The sequence below is a fragment of the Canis lupus genome, chromosome 17 (genome assembly GCF_048164855.1).
Source record: "Canis lupus baileyi chromosome 17, mCanLup2.hap1, whole genome shotgun sequence".
Classification (NCBI taxonomy): domain Eukaryota; kingdom Metazoa; phylum Chordata; class Mammalia; order Carnivora; family Canidae; genus Canis; species Canis lupus.
This window is the reverse complement of record NC_132854.1, coordinates 46,159,184-46,183,301: the sequence shown is the minus strand read 5'-3', so window position 1 is coordinate 46,183,301 and position 24,118 is coordinate 46,159,184. Positions and strand designations below refer to the sequence as shown.

At 38.4% G+C, this 24,118-nt stretch overlaps 1 long non-coding RNA gene across 1 annotated transcript; it reads left to right on the top strand.

The window, feature by feature from the left end:
* Positions 1-4: 4 nt before the first annotated feature.
* On the top strand, positions 5-13,514 carry LOC140608066 (uncharacterized). Its single transcript, XR_012010028.1, has 3 exons — positions 5-192; positions 8,999-9,222; positions 12,306-13,514. It is a non-coding gene; the product is annotated as an uncharacterized lncRNA (long non-coding RNA).
* Positions 13,515-24,118: the final 10,604 nt, after the last annotated feature.

Below are 24,118 nucleotides of genomic sequence, written 5' to 3'. Positions count from 1 at the left end.
CAGTGAAAAGGGGGAGGTGTTGAAAGATCTGTATTCCGTAGAATACTCTCAAATGTTTGCCTGTTTTCATTTTTAGCCATTTAGTTCTCATGGCTCTGTTCCAGGACTCTTTAATTTGCCAGTAGCTGTTTTCCTACACAGATTACAGGAGTAATTCATCAGTGAATGTTTCACTCAGTGGTCTCATCTAATGTAAGGAAACATAAAAATGAATTTTTCCAATTACGCCTTTTTGTTTGTTTAGAAAGAATGTAGTAAGCTTTTTTTCCTTTCTTTCTTCACAATCTAGCTTTAGTGTTCTGATTCTCCCTTATTTATTGACCATTACCTTACACAGACTACAACTGCAATTTGTATGATGTTGAGATCTGCTTTTAAATACCAGTAAATCCCCCAAAGGCAATGATTTTTGAATTTACTGGACTGAAACCCCAGAGGAGGAGGTAAAGAGAAAAAGAACATTGAAACATGTAGGCCCGGTACATGTTACAATAAAGCAAAGTGTTTAGGAAAAAATTAAGAAAGCAATAGAGCCTTTCCTTTACTAAATTACTTTAAATTGGCTTATTTATATACAATGGAATCTGTTTATGTTATTCCAGCATTTATCCACTTCCTAAATTTGATAACACTACTATTTCCTTGGGGATCAAAAAATAAACAAGCGATTCTGATGGTTTTGTTTTCCAAATGAGGAAAATAGCAAAAAGAACTCGTCTATTCGCACCGGAAAAAATTGGATATATGACTATTTTCTTCAAGTTTGAAGTAAGAAAAACGTTCCCTCAAAACATGTATATCTAATCCAGCTTAAACTTGCATCTCAACAAGTAACTAATGTAGTGCGTTTGAAAAATTAAGTTTTTTAAACTTAATTAAGTTCAAATAATGGATTTTTTTTCCCTTTCTTTTCACCTAAAACAAGGCAAATAACCAGTTTTCAACTTCCAACTGCTTTGTTCTGGCATTGTGCAACCATAAATTTAAAGAACACTTACTCTCTTCTAATTTATTCATCTTTTGCTTGAAGTAGGAAGAAACTTTAGGGAGATGTCCTAGACCACCAACAATTAGCAAACTGATCAGATATTATCTTAATCTAAGACTGAAAGTGCAAAGGACCATGAGATTCACAGGAAGTAAAGAAGAAACTATTTAACACTTATTATGCAAAGATCTGCCAATCAGAACCACTTTTTAAAAATTTCAATAAATAGTAATGCAATAATATATTTTTCTGTTAAGAAATGTTCTTCAGGGTCATATTTGCTCACAGAGCTTAATTTGTCTACAAGGAACAGAGACAGTTCTCATATTGAAAAGAATATGGTAATTTTCTTTTCCTTCCTCTTTAACACCGAAGCACAAAAAAATCATTAATATTAGTAGATCTCAAAGAATGTACATGATTGAAAATCAAAGCAATTGTTTTAGTGAATAAACTCTAGTTGTTTTGCTGCAGACATCTATAAATTATTAGGAAAGGAAACCATGCCACTCTAACATCAATGTGTTGGTAACCCTGAATTTGTTCATCTTGATTTAAAACAGTGGGGGCAAGAGTGTCAGTTGACTGGATATGGACAAGGGGAAGTCTGATGACTTCTTTTGTTCCCCTGCCCTATGTAAGTCCTGCTTCTTATGGGCAACATGGTGGGTTCTGCTAGAAGCACCATACTTCCCTTCCTACACCTGAGGTCATAATGCAAGTTGCTGGCATTCGGTTCACATTGATGTTAATAGATCCCTCAGCCAGCTGTTGTTGGGAAAATAGAGATGGCATGGCCCACCCAAGAGACAGCTGTCTTCACACCGACGTGACCTGTGGCTGGCACCAGGCAGTGCAGGATTCAGCTTGTTAATGCTAATGTCTCCGGTGAGGTAGGGATAAACAGCAGCTCTCTCAGTCCTGTAGATTGAAAGTGTCACAAAAATACTGTCAGGCTCAGTTGCCGATCATTAAAAATGAGTACAAATGAGAGGAAGAATGGTTTGTTAATCCACCTGAGTCAAGTTTGACATCCTTGTGACACTATTTTCAGCTGCATCGATGTCTTTCTGGTATTAGTGGAAGAGACTTTTGACAAAGAAAACAATCATGAAACGTCTTGAGTTGGGGGTAAAACTGGTCAATAGCAAAACAAACTATAAACTCCAATAATTTTTATGTCATCACACACGTTAAACGATGTGCTCAGCAACTGTCCCATGTGTTGCATGTATACGGAATACATATTACATAAAATTGTTTCTAACACAGGACATTTTATAAATACTCAGGACAATGACATTTAAAAGAGCTTACTACATTTTGTATGAACAAAATACACAAATACATAACTTTTTTAGAAATGTGGTCACATTTAGGGGGCACCTGGGTGGCTCAGTCAATTAAGCAACTGTCTTTGGCTCCGGTCATGATCCCAGGGTCCTGAGAGCCAGCCTGCATCAGACTCCCTGCTCAGTGGGGAGTTTCCGTCTCCTTCTCCCTCTGCTCAACCCCATCAACTCCCCCCCTTGTGCTTTCTTGCACACACACCTCTCACTCTCTCTCTCAAATAAATAAAATCTTTTATAAATAAATAAATAAATAAATAAATAAATAAATAAATAAATAAATCACATGTAAGTGTGGATATTGAGCACATATTCATATAGCAATATAAGCACTAATAAGAAAATGTACATTTATGAATCTAAAGAGGAGGTATCTTCCAATATGTCCAATCTGTCCCTAAAAAGTTGTATGAAATATTTTTTAATCATGTACTTTCTTAATTTACTGAGACCTATTTAAAAAAATTTTGTGATGATCCTTTTAAGAAAACCAGAAATATGTGTGCAATATGAAAAACTATTCTATGTCTGTTTTATATTTTTTATACCTAAGATTTTAAAATAGTGTATTTAATATAACAAGTTTAAAGCCAGAACATGTTTTTGTTGTTGGCATTTTTCCCCACTCTTTCGGTGGGAAGTAACACAGAGAGGTATAGCTTCAAGAGCAGCATGTCGATGCAAAGAGATTTGGTCAAGAGTCCTGGCCCAGGATCCAACTCCCACGTTCCCACTGAGAATCAAACCCCAGAGGCCACACATCATTCCCTGTGGCATAAAAGGCTTACAATGTCCAGTTTGATACCTCAGGATCTCTGTCACAAGCTGAGAAAACATTTACCAAAGGACATTTAGGTGATTGTCTCACAGAGAGATGAGACATTATAGATTTTGTATGATGCACAAGTTCTATCTTGAACAACTGGGTGGATAGTTTTGTCACCAACTGAGGGAAGGGATCCACTTTAGTGAGAACATGTTGAAAACAGTGCCCATGGAACATTCCTGTAGAGATGCTAAGCTAGTAATTGGATAGATGAGTCTGAAACTCAGGGCACAGGCCCAAATTAAGGACAAAAACTTGGAATCCACTGGAAGATAATGGTATCTGAAACCATGAGACTGGATAAGATTGCCCAAAGAATATAGAACATAAGACGAGTTATAGATTACAGATCCCACCCTGGGGTTCAATAATTTGAGAGATTGCCAAAATGGAAGTAGCCAAGAAAGGAAACAGTGAGTAGCTGACCAGAGATGAGAGGAGAAGCCATAACAAAGTACTATTATGGGAGCCACAAAAGTGAAAAATGCAGCAGATGAATCCAGGAAGATGAAGATGGAAAAAGAAATTACTCTCCCTCTCTGCCTCCTCTCCCCTAACTACAAATCTACATCATTAAAAAGAGAAAGAACTTAGAAACCTAAGACCAGGAAACATCTAGGAAAGGCCAAAGTCAGAATACTCACAGATTACTTAGGAATTGTCTGTTCTTAACTTTTAAGCAAGGGAAGGGGGGGCTTATCAGTTTATTTTGTTAATTTGTTTATTCTCTACCTTGTTCTCAATGCACCACAAATTCTTCAGATAAAATTCCTGAATTCGTTTTTTTCAATTAAGTCTGCAATAACTATTAAGCAGAAGTCAGTGCACTATTACTCTCATTGGAAAAGTTTCAGGAGCGCAGATAAGGGTGGAAACTTCTGCTTTGACATTAAGATGAGAATGCTCCTGAGAGAGAAGCCCTCGCTCATAGGCTGATCCTAACAGAAAAGTATAGCATTCTTTAACGCAGAGAAGAACAGTAAGTCGTAAAGAAGGACACTGAGCTGTAAAGCCACATGGAGCAAGCCCACCATGGGCTCCTGAGCAGGGCATATTGGAAATGCAATGGAATGTTGACTTCTTGGCATTGTGCATGGGAACAACCCATCACCTGAGACACACCTAATGAACATACCATTGCAGCTTTGTTGTCAGGCTGTCAGATTCTAGTAACAACTCAATTTTCACAAGTATGTCTTATGTGTCTTAAGGCAAATAATGAATGTTCCCAAAGTCTACTTTCCTCATTCATTAAAATGATATGAAATTATTAATTACCCCCTAAGCTTGTTATGAAAAATCTAATGAGATACTATATATAAATCATTTGTCTGGTAGTTGTTCTCATCATGGAGTGATTTGTCCCCCAGGGGACATCTAGCAATGTCTGGATACATTTTTGGTTGTCACAGCAGGAAAGGGGTGGCTGTTATTGACATGTAGTATTTAGAGCCCAGGGATGCTGCTAGACACTCTACAAGACACAGTATAGCACCCCACAAAATGAATTTTCTGATTCAAAATGTCAATGGGTCAAGGAAAAGGAACTCTGATCTAGAAGTCACATGTATACATTATAATAGCTGGTGTTTCTGGAACCCTCACATCCTGCTGAACGCTAAGTGCTTAACATTTGTCTCATCTGACCCTCACCAAAATCCCATGAGATTGGCACTAGTATTATCCCCAGTGTACAAATTAGAAACTGACATGCAAAAAAAGAAGTTAAGTAATGTACACAAGGTCACACAACTAGCAGTGGTAGAACCAGGATTTCATAAATGTTAATGATTATTTTTTTCTTTTTCTTTTCTTTTTAGTTTCAGGGGTAGAATTTAGTGATTCATCAGTTGAATATAATATCCAATGCTCATTACGTTAAGTGCCCTCTTTAATACCATCACCCAATTAACCCATCCCCCACTCATCTTCCCTCCAGCAACTCCCAGTTTGTTCCCTATAGTTAAGGGTCTCTTCTGGTTTGCCTCCCTTCTCTTTCTTTATCTAATATATTTTTCTTTCCCTTCCCCTATGTTGATCTGTTTTGTTTCTTAAATTCTATGTGTGAGTGAAATCATATGGTATTTGTCTTTGCCTGATTTATTTTGCATAGCATAATACACTCAATGTTAACAATTATTATGTTTCATGGGCAAGTGAAAAATATTCAGATAATATTCAGATATTCTCAAATATCCAACTCTTGGCATCACATAACCAAAAAATTGGTCTTTCAACTTTCATCCAATCATTGACATACATCTAGACAAAACTGATATGTTGCATGCTTTGACTTCCAGACTCAAGATTTTCTTTAAATGTACACAAAATGAAAATGGAATAATGGTTGAAAGAGAAGAAAATTTAGCATTTCTTAAAAGCACCTTAAAAAGACAATTGCCAGATATGCTTTTAGAGAAATCTTTTTAGTGTTAAAAATCAGTAAAACCTGACTTCAGGAACTGGCCTTAGGTCTTGTCTAATGCTGAAGTCAATGGCTCTTCCTGTAACGGTGTTATGGTTTAAGTACTGCTTCAGGCCTCTGCAAAGCTTGAACACGGGATCAGAGAGATAAAAGTCACCTGACTATATCACTTTCACTTTGTAGTCTGAAATTCTTAGCATCTGTGCATTTATCCAATTGTCAGGGAAGTGTCATTGATTGTTTTTAACAATCTTTGCATTGACATGTTTCAGCAGGTGGTTTTCTCCTCTTTAAATCTCCCTTCAGGGACTCTGAAACATAAGCTGTTGAGTGCAGATGTGTATGAACCTTCAAAAAAAAAAAAAAAATCCTAGAAAGGCAAAGAGTGCTGAAATGTGAACACACACACAAATATCTTGACAAAATGTTTATGGAAATTTAGGGCTCCTGAATTTGTAAGATAATTGATAATTACATAGAAAGGGAAGGCAGTATATTATAGTATGACACAGTGGTTTAAAGTGCAAGATCAGTATTCAAATCCTGACTATACCACTTAACAATGATGTGATCTTGATCTTGACAAAATGACTTGACTATTCTGAGTCTTAGTTATCTTTCCTATTCAAAAAAAAAAAATGGTAATCAGATTGACCACAGAGGGTTCTCTAAAAATAAAATGTTTATTTTAATTTTATTTTATTTTTTTTTTAATTTTTTTATTTATTTATGATAGTCACATACAGAGAGAGAGAGAGAGGCAGAGACACAGGCAGAGGGAGAAGCAGGCTCCATGCACCGGGAGCCCGACGTGGGATTCGATCCCGGGTCTCCAGGATCGCGCCCTGGGCCAAAGGCAGGCGCTAAACCGCTGCGCCACCCAGGGATCCCTTATTTTAATTTTATATTGCCATATTCCAAGCACTGTTTTAGAGAGTAAGGATACTACAGTGAACTACTCTCATGCACCTTATAATTAAAAAAAAATGAAATATCATCTCAAGTAGCTATAATTGTTCCAAAGAAGAAAATAGTTCTGGATAATCTGATAGTAGTCAGACAAGAGCAGGGGCCGATAAAGCCTCAGAGGAGATACCATTTCAGCAGAGACCTGAAGGAAACGAGGCAGTGATCCATGTGAATATGTGGAAAAGAGCTTTCCACACAGAAGAAAGAACAAATGCAAACATCTTCAGTCTGAAATACTCTGGCAATTTTGAGAAAAAGTAAGATCTGTGAGACTTATGAATTGAATTAAAAAGTCCAAAGAATAACAGTAGAAACTTATATGCCATAGTAGTGTTTTGGATTTACTCTGTGACAGGAAGCCATTGGACATTTTTGATCTCTGTATCATGATCCAAATCATGGTTTGAAAAAATAGCTTTGGCTTTTATGTGGAGAATAGACTCTAGGGAACCAGAAATAGATAAAGGATGACCAAGTAAAGGTAACTGCAATAGTGCAGGCAAGAGACAGTGGTGGCTTCAAGTAGGAAAATGGCATTTGGCAGCTGCTAAGAGTGGTTAGATTCATGGTGCATTTGAAGGCAGATTGAATATAACCTCTGATAGATTTAATGTGAGTTGTGAGAAGGAAAATGAGAATGATTCCAAAGTTCTGTGCCTAAGCACCTGGGTGAATGGAGACTGAAGAAAGAGGTAAAAAGGAGGGAAATTTTTATAAAGAGTTTAGTTAAGAGATGCTCATTAGACATCTATGTGAGAGTATTCAGTGGGTCATTGAATATGTAAGTATGCATTCAGGAAAAAGGTCAAAAGTGTATCTTAAAATTTGGGCATTATCAGGGTATAAATATGGTTAAGCTATCAAGACTGAGATCCCAGTAGGAATGTGTTAAAATAGAAAAGAGGTCCTGGGTCTGACCTCTAGAGATTTCCAATATTTAGAGGTCAAGAAGATGAAAATCATGGGAGGGTAGTGTCATAGAGCCAAGCAAATAAAGTGCTGCACAAAACAGAACGATCTACTACTGTCATATGCTGCAGAAGGGTTGAGTGAGAGGAGAGCAGAACTGAATGAACATTGACATTGTCAACACAGAGGCCACTGGTGACCTTGAGAAGAAAAGATTCAGTGGATTGATGGATACAACATCTAATTTCATGGATTGAGTATGAGAGAGAATGAGAAGAGTAGAAGTGGAAAGGGAAAAATGATTAACATATTTCTGTAAGAATTAAATAACAAAATATATGTGAAGCATTTAGCCCAATGCTTAGCATATTAAAAAATATCAATAAATAGTTATCATCACTATTTTTATCATTGTTATGTAGTCATCCCCTACCATTTGAATATTAACCATATGCATAGCCAGACCAAGCTAAATAATTATTTGTGTGAGTATATTTATACATAGATATTTTATTGGTAAAATATTTAATATATATGTACATATTCCTTTTTAATGAATAGATACATATTGGGTGATATATATATAGATATATAAATGATACTTTTATCAACCAAATATTCAAATGTCTTATGTCTTATTTTATCTTGACAACATTCTGTGGAAAATAATACAGTCATGTGAGTTTTTCTATTTTACAGCTGACAAGGCTTAGGCTCACAGTTCATGAATTACCCTAAGTCATATATAAAGCCAAAAATGAAACCAAGACCTAATGACACCTCTTTTCTCTTTTCAGCAACATATAGAAGTTCAGTAATCCTATAGAAGGGAAAAATCAAACCGTATCAATAGGAATTTGACAATGCAAATATCTGCCTTGAATACTGAACATCCAAATATTTTTTAATTAATTATTTACACATGCACTGTTAACCATCTTGCACAATTTGTTCCTTGTAAACATGGTCAGATTTCCCCAGCAAGTGAGAAAACATTCTGTTACAGTGAGATTAAAATGTTTTTCTTCCTAGAAACTATATTAAAAAAAAGAAAAGGGGCAAAATATTTATTTAAACATACATTTAATAAATCAAGATTTTTTTTTTTCTTGTGCAACTATCCACACTGGCTCTGGGTTAGGTACTGAAGATACAAGAGGGATTAGAACAAACATTCCTGCTCCCTTGACATCTATAGTATAGAGATAGATATTAATCAAATTTGCAAATATTTATTTGTTAAATTATGATAACTATATGGAGGAAAGGAGCAGGGAACCATGGCAGCGAAAACCAGGAACAACATAATCTAGTGTCGTTATATGAAGTGACATTAGAAATGTATGTCATTTGTATAAAAGACAGGAGGAAATGTCTGGATCCTTTCAACAAGCCAGGTACAATCACTTCAAGAATCTTAGAGTAAAAAGAGATTCTCAAAAGAGATGCATTTGATAAGACAGTTTGGTAACAGATGTGAAAGGGAAATAGGGCGGATTTTCTCTTAAGGAATTTATGTTTCTTATTTCTAGATTAATAAAAACAAGGAGCAGTGTGCTTCCTTTACATGTCCTTAAAGAGACTACTGAGGCCAAGGTGAAGCATCAAGCAATTCTGAAGTGCTTCCAAGATATGTTGGCTGTTCCCAAGACTCCAAGTTATCAATATGGAAACCTACTTACTCTTTCTACAAGGCAAAGCTTCCCATCCTGAAAAACAAAGGTTTCTTTGGAGCTGCAACCGATCCAAGTCTTTGGTAATTTCTGAGCCACATGCATTTTTCCCATCAGTGAAAAAATGCCTAAGATGAATAGTGTGTCAATCTTCAAATCAGCTACTTCACATTCTAGTCATCTTTGTTAGTCAACATACGCAAGCTTCTTGTTCATCCAGTCCTCTAACCTCCAAATTGCTTGGTAGTTATTCTCATCAACCCGTGCCCGACTTTTCCATCTCCCTCCCAAATCTTTCAACTGTGTTTTCTGAAACACCAATCTGATTGACCATTACATCTTTAAGTTCCTGAAAAACTCATCTTCCACTTTGGCTAGAGCTCAAAGATTCTAATGTGGGGTCTATGAACTATGCTTCATGGGCTCAGTGACATGCTTAAAAAGATTAATTATTACATTTTCTTCCTGCTATTTTGAAATATGACTTTGTAAAAAAAAACTTGCCATTATTATAAGAATATTGTCTTACTAGAAAAGGTCTATGTTGTTTGTATATATAATCAAATAATATAAGATCATCTTTAAAACCATATTACAATGTCTAGAATTGTTTACTATCGAAAAAAATTAAATAAATGTCTCTGCCTTATGATTAAAGAGATCTACCGTTGCTTACTGTAAGCATAAAGTTACAGAAAACTTCAAAGGAAATACATTATAAGGACACTTCCATTTCCTTTGGTTATACTTTTATCTTTGAAGTGGGACACAGAAGCCACAATATTTTTTTATGCTGAAAGTTTGTATGAAAGGAATCATGAATCTAGCAAATATAAATGTTTACCTTGAATCTGTAGACTGTTTTTGGTTTCTAGTTTTAGGGTTTTTTAATGAAAACACTGCATTGGAATGACTAAAACATTATTCAAAATTTCCTGAGCCAGGAAACAAGATTCATCCTTGATTTTCCGTGTCTTTCACTCTTCACACCATGTTTATTTACCTTTCAACTCCTATGGATTGAACCACCGAAACATGTCTCAAATCCATCCTTTCTCTTCATACCCACAGCCATCACTCTTGCCCAAACCAATATCCTCCATTAATACAATTACCACAATCATTTCTGGGCCTCTAGAGTTACTCCTCACCACCCTCATTCTGTACTCAGCTAGGATGATTCTTATCTTACAAGACAAAAGAGAAAGAGAGAAAAACTGTGCCATCACTAAGGTTGTTTTTGAAACTGCAACTACTTAGAAATTCTGGGAGAGAGGTATCATGGAGAAAGAACTATATTGAGATGGAAGAAAACTAATCACCTTGTTTATGGAAGACTAAAATCCTTGGAGTTAATTTGTACTATAATCACAAGTACAATAATGTAATAAAGAAATCTAATGGTGCATTTTGGGGCAGTGAAAGTTTGTTGACTTTTGTTTGTCTTGTCTTACTACAGTAAAGATTTATTTCTGTCTCAGAGTTTACATTCAGCATTGATCACGGTGGAGGGGTGGGCAGAGTGGATTCTGCTCCATCAGCTGCATGGGCCAATGCTGATCGAGATTCCACCACTTTGGTGATGTGCCATCCAAAATGTATGCCTTCTTCAACTCCCACTGCAGAGGGTGCATAGGCATGACATCCTTACACATTTTTTTGTCATGCTTCAGTCTGGGAGTGATCCATTCATCAGAACTAGTTGGATGCCCCTTCCTAAAAGCAATGGGGCAGGGAAACATGGTTCCCTATGTGCCCAGAAAGAGAAAACCGGATCATCTGTATAGTAGTCTTTCTATTCATCCTCTATTTCAGACAACTCCCCTATTGTGTAGAGATTACCTTACTGAACAACTAAAGGAAACAATCCCATATCATACTTAACACAGAAGCAGGCTATTTCTTCTCTTCTTCTTCTCTTGTTCACATTCGGTCATTTTGATCCCATTCTAAGTGATAAAGGTGAGTTCCTATCACTCTATCAGATGGCCACCAAGTATAGCTCCCTGACTCATGGAATGATCTGGTTATTGCTGCATTTTGGTTAGACCACATTCTTCGGTTGTTGTTGTTTTTTTCCTAAGATTTTAATTATTTATTTGAGAGAGAGAGAGCAGGGGGAGGGGCAGAGGGAGAAGCAGACTCCCTACTTAGCAGGGAGCCCAACACAGGGCTCCATTCCAGGACCCCAGGATCATGACCTGAGCCAAAGTCAGATCATAACCAACTGAGCCACTCAGGCGCCGCTAGACCACACTCTTTGTATGTGATGACATGAAAGACGGCAGTTCTTCTGAGATCTGAAACCAGGTAAAGAAAGATAACTATGTGGCCTTGACAAAAAAACTTCCTGCCATGAAGAGAATGCATGGAAAAAGTGATGTGACTTCCATGTACAGAATCAGAGTTTCATCTGCAAATATGTATACACTGTGATGATGTAGAGAGCTTCGTGATCCTAGGCATGGTGGGAGGATTGTATTTAACCTTGGGGAAGGTGTGAATCATGGAAGTGATTTTTGTTTTGTTTTTGTTGCTGTTGTTTTTGGTGCTAGAGTTTGTTAATTTGTCACTTATTCAGCCAGAGAAAGGAGTCCTTTCCTCTTTTACTTTGGGATTGAGATTCATGGGGTAGTTGAGGCTCAGGAAAGGGAGGAGATGGGAGAAAAGGCTCTGCTCTAAAGAACAGATCACAGTTTGCATTGACCTATGGGATGGCTGGAGCCAAGAGAAGAAGTCAGCAAGAAACCCTTTATGACAGATAATGACAAATGAACTGACTTCCAAGTTTTCTTTTTCTCTTCTGTAATCCTCTTATGAAAGCCTCACATATTTAGTAAAACATGTTAGTATAGCCTTGGAGAAGAAAATAAATAGGCTCTATTTATGCTTGAGGCAGAACAGCATGGAGAGAGGACAGCAGCTTGCAGAGCCGTGATGGAAAGCCCAGAAGGGTTCGTGAGAAGCCTCAAGCAGGAGTAAGGAGTGAACAGTGAAGGGCAACAACTGGAAAAACACACACACACACACACACACACACACACACACACACACACACACAGAGAATCCCTCCCTTTTTGGAGAAACTTAGACAAAAAATTGTACTTTAAACAGATGAAACATGCGTTCAACAAATTTATATTGTCTGTGCTTAATACTGTTCTAGGTGCTGAGGACAACAGACATGAACAAAACTACCATGGCTCAGGCTTTGTGGAGCACAGGTCCTGTGGGAGAGAGAGACAATAAACAAACAAGCATAAATTATATCGCATGGTGATAAGAGCCATAGGGAAAACAAAGCATGGTATTGGGGGGAGTATCTGCTGAGGGGAGGGCTCCATGCCATTTTATAAAAGGAGAATAGGGGGTCCTCTCTAAGAAAATGACATTTGATGAGATCTGAAGGAAGTTGTGAGTGATCTATACAGATGTCTGCAAGAAGAATGTTCTAGGCAGTGGGAACAAGTGGAAAAGACTTGAGACTGGAGTGTGCCTGATATTTTTCATAGCTAAGTAAAGAAAGAAGCTCCATATGTCCATGTGACTCACTGCTATCTCCATCAGTATATATTGGCACCGAATCTTGTTTTCCACTGAGAAAGTCATTAACTTCATCAGAAACTGAACAGGATTGGCCAGCTTATCCCAAAGTTTCATCAAGAAATGGAAGCAGAATGTGAAATTCCTTACTTGCATGCCAGAGTTTTCTGATTTTCCACAAGGCAAATCTTGAAGCATCTGATTAACCTCCATGCAGATATTTACATTTTTATTTTTATTTGTTTGACAGAGAAAAGGAAAGACAATTCCAAGAACAGCTTTTCAGAACAGAGTCCATTAATGATTTGCCTTATTTGGAAGCCACGTTTAGACACATTCATGTGGCATATTATCGTACTCAAGGTCTTTCCTCACTATCACGGAGTCTATTGCAAGAATACGTGCATTCAGAGAAGATTGGAGATAAAGGACTATATATGTCATGGTAATGAAGTATTTTTACAGCCTGGAATTAAGAATGGCAAAGCTTCAATGTCTCTGTAAGCAGAAAGTTGCAGATATACCTGGAAATTTTAAAAACAAAACAAAACCAAAAAAAAATTTTGAAGTTACTTCTACTTAGGGAACTGAAATCAAAACATGAAATCCTTATAATTTTCTTGCTGACACTGGCAGCATTCATGTCATAGCCCTTCTTAAAGGTAGCTTCTTTGGCTTGAGGACAAAGAAAATGATGTTACATGAATTCAGCTACTCAATGCAGAAGCTTAGATGGTCTCTGGAATTCCCCATATAAACTCACCCTCATCTGGAAAAGTGAATTATGAGAGGGTTAGTTTTAAAGTCAAAGTGCTGCAAAAAAATAAAATAAAATAAGTAAAATCAGAGTGTTCTCTATTTCTTGCATCAAAATAAAGATAAATGTACAATAAATCCATGCACAAGTGTATTTCCACATTAAAGTCCTGCAACATTTTCTCTCTCCTCCCTTCCTTCCTCCCTTCCTTCCTTTCCTCCTTTTTCCCTCCTTCCCTCCCTCCCAGACTTCCTGCCCTCCTTCCCCCTTCCATCCATCCTGACTTTCACTTTCTCCTTTTTGTGAATAAACCTGAGCATCCTCATTAAGGTTTGCTTTAAAGCACATTAAAATTTACTGTTAAAATTTGCATAGTTTGGAATTATGTTAAGTTTTTAGGAAATGCCCATTTGTTGTTTGTACGAAAAAGCAAGATTTAAAGATGCAGTTATTTGAAGATCGATTTTACATTCTGTCTCTGAAAAGAAATCAATTTTCCATCCAATAGAATACATTGTATGCAATTTTTGTGTACGTATGTGTTTACATGCAGTTTCCTGAGAACAAGTCTGTGGCTTCCATCAAATTCTCAAGTACCTTTCAAAGGAATCAAAAAAAAAAAAAGTCAAGGCCTAAAAATGAACCCTAGCTCTGTTCTGAGAATAATTCTTCTGCTCTTTCTAGTAGAGTCTGTTAATTTTCTCAAACTTCACAAACCTCAGCATTGGGATATGGTCCCCACTGACACTTCCAAACCAATTCTCACCCATCATCCCATAATATCCTTGCTCTTCTGGCATCACTGCCCTCCACCAACTTCCTTTTCATTGTCTTTTATTTAGTATAGACTAGAACCTGATTCACAGTCTTCCTCTCCATTCCAAGTTCTGCTAACATTTCTAGAGAGTTGAGCATACAGGTGGACAAATATATCCAAAGGCTGGTCTCAAACCTCCCTTTATTTCCATAATTTCAATGGTCTTCCTTAATATTCTATTCCTGATGCCCACACCCCATGGACAAAGGCCCTGGGTCCTTTTCAGCATTTAAAATGCTCATGCCTGATTTCCTAATTGTAAACATCACCACTTAACAAGCACAACTCCTATCTTTCCAACTCTCTGCCTTGGCTACATGAATTACATCTGTAGCTGTGAAGTAGCCCAACAGTTAGAGCAAGTGCTCTGGAGTCAGATCCCCTAGCCTGAATATCCATTCTACCATGTTCTAGACTTAGGAACTTGAGCAAGCTTCTTGATCTAAGTCTCTGTTTTTGTTTTGTTTTGTTAAATATTTTATTTATTTATTTATTTATTTATTTATTTATTTATTTATTTATTTGAGGGAGAGAGAGAATATGAGTTGGGGTGAGGGGCAGAGGGATAAGCAGACTCTTCGCTGAGTGGTGAGCCCAGTATGGGACTCAATCCCGGGACTCTGGGACCATGACCTGAGCCAAAAGGCAGATGCTTAACCATCATGCTTAACCGACTACTTAACTACCGAGGCGCCCCTGTTTTGTTTTGTTTTAAAATGAAAATAACAGTTGCTGAATGGATAATACATCCCACAATGTTTAGCATGACACTACTGAGAAAGCATGCAATAAATCATAGTCCTTTTTATTATTATTTGACCATACCAAGACCTCTAATCACTCTTCTAATTTCTTCTATATTTACCCATTTCTGAAGTACTTCCCTCCCTCTCTGTCCTAACTGGTGTGGTCTTTCATTGTGATCATTTTCCTGCCAACAACCTCAGTTCTTTCCTGGTGCTTCCACTGCACTCTCCCTGCAAAACGCCCTGGATCACCACACACCACTGGCAAGGCATATGACTTAGTGTGTTGTCCTTAGGATAGCATAGGTGAGTAGCATTGTGCATGATTGACTGACTGAATGAATGAATGAATGAATGTTACCATAAATTCAAGGCCTTGAGGAGACCTCCAGAACTGCTTCAAAGTTTTTTTTTCCTGGCATCCTAGTCATCTCTTTCCTTTTTCTCAAAACAGTTATTTTACAGTCTATCATTATCAAACTCTAAGCCTTACCTCCTACTTTCTCAAGAATTGCCATTTATGTATTTTCCTCTCACTCCGCTGTCCTACTCTACTGGACCTTCTCCATCAGCACTGAGTCATGCATGAGTCTCTCTCCTGCCCAAATAAAAACAAAACTAGAACTTAAAGTTAAATACATCTTTCCTCTTCACTTCCTCTCCAGTTATTGCCTTACTTCTCTCTTCCTTCCCCATCAAAAGTTCTCAAAAGAGTTGTCTAAACTCAGTCTATATTTTATCACCTCCCATTTACTCTTCAATATGATATGTAACCTCATCAGACAATTCAAACCACTCTTGCCAATGCTACTTGTTACGATAGAAGCTTGGCATTTTGGCAGCTATTGACATTTTGACCTCCAGATAGTTTTCTTGAATGCTTTTATCCCTTGAGTTTTTTTTTAAAATAACAGTTTTATTAAGATGTAATTCACATACCATAAAGTTCACCCTTTTAAAGAGCCAATTCAATGGCTTTTAGTAGATTCACAAAGTTTTGCATCACTCTCCACTATCTAATTTCAGAACATTTTCTCGCTCTCCCCCCACCCCTCAATAGAAACCCTGTGGCCATCAGCAGTCACTCACTGTTTTCTTCTGGGAAAGATTAATCTGCTTTCTGTTTCTGTGGAGCTGCTGATTCTGCTCATTTCATATAAATGGAATCATATAATATGTGGCCTTTTGTGTTTGACTTCTTTCACTCAGCGTATTCTGAAGGTTCACGCTGTTGGAGCGTGTGTCAGAACTTTACGGCTGAATAATATTCCCTCGCATGAATATATCACATAATGTTTATCCATTAAACTATTGATGTGCACTTGAGCTGTTTCCACTTTTTGGCTATTGTGAACAATACTGCTATAGACATGGATGTACAGGTTTTTATCTTTAAAAACTGTAAACAACTCGAATATCCATCCATAGGAGTCTAGCAAGAAATGTCATATGCATAGGGTGAAATTCTTTCTGTTAATTAAAATAATTTCTAGATGATACTCTTGTGGGTTGTTTCTATTTCCTTCTTATACTTCATCCTCGTTTCTTGATTTTTTTTTTCAAAGAACATGTGTCTGTATATGAGAAAAAAACTAATGGGGACATTTTCACTTTGGGAAGAATTTTATGTTTATATTATGCTCAGATAAAGTCAGATCAAAATCAGAGAAAACCAAAATCAAATTAGTAACTACCCGTGTCCGCGTAAAGAATACTACCTTAAATCAGAATCTTTTCTGGGTGAATTAATGGACAGGCGCCTCTCCATTGCCAGTCTCCTTTTGTTCCTGCCACTTTGGTCATTGCTCTGGCTTCTGGTGGAGAGGAAGTGAAAGGAAATGTTGTCAGGGAATGGAGGAACTCAAATATCTTGTAAACAATGTTTATTTGCCTTGCCTGCAGGTTAAACGTGAAAGAGACCCCTAAACAAAGGAGAGAGGTAAAAGCAGCCCTCAGGGAATTAGGAGAAATCGTCAATAATCTCTGCTATTTACTCCTGCTTCCTTTGCCCCCTTCGTCAGCAGCCTGTGTTATAAGAAAAGGGAAAGCAATTTGGTATCAACTAATGCAAGTGCAGGTTAAAAAATCACCAAAGTCTGTCCCCAGTACACAGTATGCATCAGGAGCCACAGCAGGAACCTTAGATAACTGATAACTGCCATTAGGATCTCATAGACTCTCTCATCTGAACCCTGTTCAAGGGGGATTCCTGCAACACCATTTTACAGGTTGGGAAACTGAGGCTCTGAACAATTAAGTCCTTTGCTCAGATCAGCAAAATTCATTAGTGGCAGGCTGGATTTTGTAGCCAGTTTTCTCTATTCATGTGGGTTCTTTTTTAGTAGCAGTTTTACTAATTTATTTAAGTTTATTGTGTTTCTTGTAGTAAGAACACTTAACATGAAATTTGCCCTATTAACAAATTGGGAGTGTTCGACCCATTATTGTTGACTCTAGGTACAATATTGTAGAGTAGATCTCTCGAGTTTATTCATCTTACTTCACTGAAACTTTACACCCCTCGATCAGTAACTCCCCATTTCCTCCTCCATCTCTCAGAGCTGAGGTGAGAGAATAGCAAAAGAAAGAAACAGTCACCAAACCTAAAGGCAGCCTACAGAATGGGAGAAGATATTTGCAAATGACATATCAGATCAAGGGCTAGTATCCAAGATCTATAAAGAACTTATCAAACTCAACACCCAAAAAACAAACAATCCAATCATGAAATGGCCAGAAGACATGAACAGAAATTTCTCCAAAGAAGCCAACAAGCACATGAAAAAATGTTCCATATCACTTGCCATCAGGGAAATACAAATGAAAACCACAATGAGATCCCACCTCACACCAGTGAAAATGGCGAAAACTAACAAGACAGGAAACAGCAAATGTTGAAGAGGATGTGGAGAAAGGGGAACCCTCTTGCACTGTTGGTGGGAATGTGAACTGGTACAGCCACTCTGGAAAACAGTGGGGAGGTTCCTCAAAAAGTTAAAAATAGAGCTACCCTACGATGCAGCAATTGCACTACTGGGCATTTACCTCAAAGATACAGATGCAGTGAAAAGCTGGGACACCTGCACCTCAATGTTCATAGCAGCAATGTCCACAATAGCCAAACTGTGGAAGGAGCCACGATGTCCTTCGACAGATGAATGGATAAAGAAGCTGTGGTCTCTATATACAAGGGAATATTCCTCAGCCATCAGAAAAGATGAATACCCACCATTTGCTTCGACTTGGATGGAACTGGAGGGTATTATGCTGAGTGAAGTAAGGCAAGTGGAGAAGGACAATCATCATATGGTTTTACTCATATGGGGAATATAAGAAATAGTGAAAGGGATTATAAGGGAAAGGAAGGGAACTGAGTGGGAAAAATTAGAGAGGGAGACAAACCATGAGAGACTCCTGACTCTGGGAAAGAAAGAGTTGCGGAAGGGGAGGTGGGTGAGGGGATGGGGTAACTAGGTGATGGGCACTGAGGAGGGCACTTGATGGGATAAGCACTGGGTGTTATACTATATGTTGGCAAATTGAATTTAAATTTAAAAAATGTAAAAACAAACAAAGAGACTCTCATAGAAGTGACTAGCTTGGAAAGGCTGAGGCCCCACAAATCACTTCTTTACAAAAGCAAATTTGGAGGTGAACACTCCTTTTGGAATAAAAATTTATTGAGTAACACAGCGTCTGTGTGCAGCGGGCACACCCACCGTGCTGAGAGAGAGGAAAGCTTCTCTTTCCCTGGTTTGGGAAAGACCATCCTAAACAGAGGCGTCAGCAAGCTGTTCTGTAGTTCTGGGAACAGCCTTTTACCCCAAACAGCTAATATCACTATTCTGCAACACTAATCATGAAGGGGAACTGGAAGAAGTAAAGTGACAATATACCTGACGTATAAAACATAAATGGCCTTCATGGATTAAAGGAGGCCAACATGGTAAAACCATGCTAGAAGACATGTATTTTTGTGGCTACCTTTCATTCCATCCAGGCCTCTGCCATTTTCATGCTCTTTCTCTTCCTGCTATCAGCTCAGAGGCTAATCTGAAATCAATCATTCACAGTTTAGTGGGAACAAGCCACCCACCTCCCCTTCTGCAACCCTTTGTTTCTTTCCCAGAGTTAGGAGTCTCTCATGGTTTGTCTCCCTCCCTAATTTTTCCCACTCAGTTTCCCTCCTTTCCCTGATAATTTCTTTCACTATTTCTTATATTCCACGTATGAGTGAAACCATATGATTGTCCTTCTCCACTTGACTTACTTCACTCAGCATAATACCCTCCAGTTCCATCCATGCCGAAGCAAATGGTGGGTATTCATCTTTCCTGATGGCTGGGTAATATTCTCTTGTGTATATATAGCACATCTTCTTTATCCATTCATCTGTCGAAGGACATCGTAGCTCAGGGGGCTAACCCCAGAAGATCCTGGGCTGGAAAAGTAGATGTAGCTCAAGTATTTAATATACATGTACAGTGCCATTGCTTTTTCCTATTTCCTCTATTTTTAATATTTTTATGACAAGCGTATGGTTTTTTTTTTTTTTTTTTTTTTTTTTTTTGCTACAGAGGGTCAATTGTATTTCTGTGGACTAGCTTGACAAGATAAGGATTATTTTTTATATTGTTCCATCGGGGGGGGCTGCGACTCAAATTTCAGAATCACTAACATTCATACTTATGAAAAACAATCTGTTTCTAAATTTTGAATTACACGGATGCTAAATCAGAAATTAAAGATAGTTAAACACCACAAAACTACTCTTGAAGAAACGTCTTTGCCTTTGGAGCCAGGGTCCAGGTATTATTGCTGAAAGTAATGGGAAACCACAGAGGTCATGAGGAAGAGTGACAAAATAAAAGTGACACTTACAGAAAATCAATTTGCTAGTGGTGTGGAGAATGAACTAGAAAGACTAGAGGTAGAGCAAGTAAATTCGAAAGCCCCTGTTGTATACAAGCCACAATGCTGCATGTTTTACACATCTAATCTCACTTTCTCATCATGACAATAATCTGCTGTAGATATTTTGATATTCATTTTAAGGATGAGAGCACTGAGGCTCAAGGAGATAAAATAGCTTTTTCAGTGTCACTTTGCTATTAAATATCAGTGCTAATTTGGAGGAAGACAGGGTACAGAATAAATTTACGACATCCTAGGACCTAAGATTGGTTACTTTGATGATCCTCTCCCTTGAACAGTGCTTCCAATTTGGCTGATCACTGGAAACACCTGAAGAGCTCTTTGGACCATGGAGTCCAGCATCACACAACAGAATGACTCTGATGACCAGTCAGGTGTGGGAAACTCTACTGTCATCCAGATGATCTGCTGGTGACTGAAAAAGAAACTAAGTCCAAGGGATAATCAATTCAGCATTTGATCTATTACATTTGAGATAGTGGCAGGACACCTAGTGGGATCTCTGCATAATTTAGCTGGAGATAGGAGACCAGACCTGGGGAGAAATGTCAGAAGTCGAGAAATAAATTTTGGATTTATTTGCACAGAAGGTGATAGTTGGAGTCATGAAATGTCTTCCAGGAAGAAAATCGAGGGGGGTGGGAAAGGAACAGAGGCTGAGGGCAGGTATCCACAGGGGTGGAATGGGAGGAAGAAGGAACAGGTAAACATAGCTGAGAGCATTTAGAGGCAGAACCAGTAAGATAAGCTGCCACGGAAGGCAAATGAGTGGAGTCCAATTCTTTATGCATCCAAGATAATATACACTAAGGAAAAATTAGATTTAATAATTGAAAAGTTACTGATGAATCCTGAGAGTATGTTCTGGGCTGGAAGGCAGATGATAGGAACTGATGAAGTCAGTAAGAAAAGGAAGGAAGCAGATGGAGAGCTCAGAGAAGTTTGGCTGTAAAAGAAAGGGGTGGAAAGGTAGCAGCACCAGATCAACACAGTTAATGGAAGGTGTTCTAATTGCTACTGTCTTTGGGGTACTTGGCTAACACTAAGCAAGTGGGGCAGCATAATAATTTATTTTAATTATAAAACAATTTACTCAAGCTCAGAAATGTCCACCAAACTTAAGATTCATGGACAGTTTTTGTTTGTGTGATTCAGAGAAGTATACATTTGCAGGAGAAAACTCAGGGTACGTGTCCCAAATATAAAAGACTATGATGCCTCTCCTGCTGAGCAGGGCTCCCCTCCCTCCATGCTGCCCCTATACATGGGGCCATCTTGGAATAAAAGAGGTCATGCTGTTACTGCTGTAGCAGCTAAGCCAGGACTTTGGCCCCATGTTGGGCTTGAAGCCTGCTTGTCCAAGGCACTCAGGACACATGTACCCTCATACAGCCTTATCATTTATTTTTTTATAAATTTATTTTTTATTGGTGTTCAATTTGCCAACATATAGAATAACACCCACCGCTCATCCCGTCAAGTGCCCACCTCAGCGCCCGTCACCCAGTCACCCCCACCCCCTGCCCACCTCCCCTTCCACCACCCCTAGTTCGTTTCCCAGAGTTAGGAGTCTTTCATGTTCTGTCTCCCTTTCTGATATTTCCCCTTATTTTTTCTCCTTTCCCCTTTATTCCCTTTCACTGGTTTTTATATTCCCCAAATGAATGAGACCATATAATGTTTGTCCTTCTCCAACTGACTTATTTCACTCAGCATAATACCCTCCAGTTCCATCCATATTGAAGCAAATGGTGGGTATTTGTCGTTTCTAATGGCTGAGGAATATTCCATTGTATACATAGACCACAGCTTCTTTATCCACGCATCTTTCGATGGACACCGAGGCTTCTTCCACAGTTTCAGCCTTATCATTTACATGTGATCTGCTAGGATGAGAGGATCTGAAATTCAAGTGTGCTATTTGTTTGTTTTGATGATGGCAACGGAAGGCTGGACAGAGTAGGGCTTAGCCTATAGGCCACGTGCTCCAGTCTAGCCTCCAGAATCCTTCAAGTTAAGGTCTCACCCAAGTCAGGGTGGCAAGATGTTCCCTTCCCCGCCCCTTTCATTATTTCTTATTGCATATCTCTCTCATTGGGTAAGTTGGCTTTGGTCTGGAATAGGATATCTCTGGGTCCCCATCTGGCCACCCCAACTTCCAAGGCCAGATTTTGATAGGGAAAAGTAGGCTGCGATGTCTAGAGAAAAGAGGAACAAACCAACTCCTTAGGGGAAACTAAGATTCAAACAGTGTAAAAGCCATATAACAGCATCAACCACCATCTCAAGTTTAGCTAATGGCCTCCACTCCCACTTAACAGAGAAAATAGAAAGCACTATAGGGGAATGCCATCACTTCCCACTGCCAGACTTAAAAACTGCCTGCACTGCACCCATTTTCCTCCCCATTTCTCTCCTCTCATTATATGGGAGGGTCCTTTTTCCTATCTTAGGTCAATCCCTCTACTCACAGTTTGGATTCTATCCCACTTGCCTTCTTAGGAACCTTCTTTCTTCTACTATAACCTCTCTTCCCCGCATCTTCATCTTTGCCCTTTCAACCAGATTCTTTTTATTCTTAAAAAAGCCTAAGCCTCTCTTTCCATTTTAGAAACACTCCAGGGGCCTGCATCTACCACCCGCCCCCCCTGCCCGTTACCACTTAATCTCTCACTTCTCTTCAAAGCCAGATTTATCAGTAGAGAAGTTTGACCTCATTGGCCCTCTGTTGTCATCAGTCTCTCGAATCCTCTCCACTGACCCCCAGCCCATTGCCATCACACCACTGAAACGGTTCTCATTATGATCACCCTACCTTGGGCCAGGTTCAATAGGCATTTTCATCTTTCATCCTATTTGACCTCTTAGAAATATTTGATACCATTGGTCACTCCCTCACTCCAGAAACCCTCTTTCCCTAGCCTGAGTGACAGGACCCACATTCTTCTGTTTCATTTTATTTTGTTTTGTTTCTTTCTTCTCCATCTTCTTCCTTGATCATCTTTTTTTTCTTGGCTATTAGTATTTGGCTACTGGTGTGGTAGCATCACTTCCATGCCCTGTTCTCTTTCTCTCCAATTGATCTTTTTCATGACTGTAGCTTCAATGACATCTGTATATTGATGACTCCAGTTCTATATACTCACTCCAGTGCTCCTTCTAACCTCTACTCCTAGAAACCCAACTTCCTACTTAAAATGAAATCTCTATTAGTATAAAGACTCTTCAAGCTCACCATGCCCCAAAATGAACTCAAGACCTTCCCACATTCTAAATGTAGTTTTCTTACAGAGTTCTTTCTTCCACTGAATGCTATTTGTATAATCCAACTTGCCTCTAAAGTTTTGCCCACACTTTTTATCTCTTTCTGGAATTTTCTTCCCTCTTCCCTGCCTTTCTGTCTTACACACATAGACACACACACACACACACATACACCACATACACACCTTCTCCTAAGTTGACTCCAACACAGTCTTCCTGAACACATGAATAAAGTCTTACTGGAAATCCTCACTAACATACCTCCCTTTGTCTTTCTCTTACCCCATTATACCTCCTCATAGCACAATGGGACTTTCTTTAAAAATTTTATCAGAGTCTGTAACTATACATTTATTTGAGATTATATGACTCTTTGCCTCTCTAGTTATACTGTAAGCTCCCTGAGATGGTATTCCTAATATTAAACAGGGCTTGGCCCATGGTAAAAACAAATATTTATTGAATTTGATCTGTTAAATTGGATCAAGAGGCTGCAATTCTAAAACTCAAATTTTAGGATTAGGTTGGGATCAAACAAGAGGAGAAGTAGTCCGAGGGTTCTGTACCTCACATTTAATATTTCACAGATGTGCAAGTGAGGTGTGCAAGTGAGTGCAGTGTGCCTCAAAGAAAGGAAGCAAGGACAATCTACCACTTCACAGAACTGTTGTAAAATTTAAAGTATGCATGAGAAAGTGTTTTATGTGCTGTAATAGCTGTTCTGTTGTTCATAGATTTGGGTGAAGTCTATATAATGGGATATAAGATTAATGAGAGAAGAGAAAGGCTTTCAATTCAAATTCAGCGTGTAGGACAGCGCCTGACATGTAGTAGCTGCTCACTAATTGTTTGTCAAAGAACAAATGGCTATTCTTCATATTAAAATAAGTTAAGTTAATGGAATACTTTGTTGAATG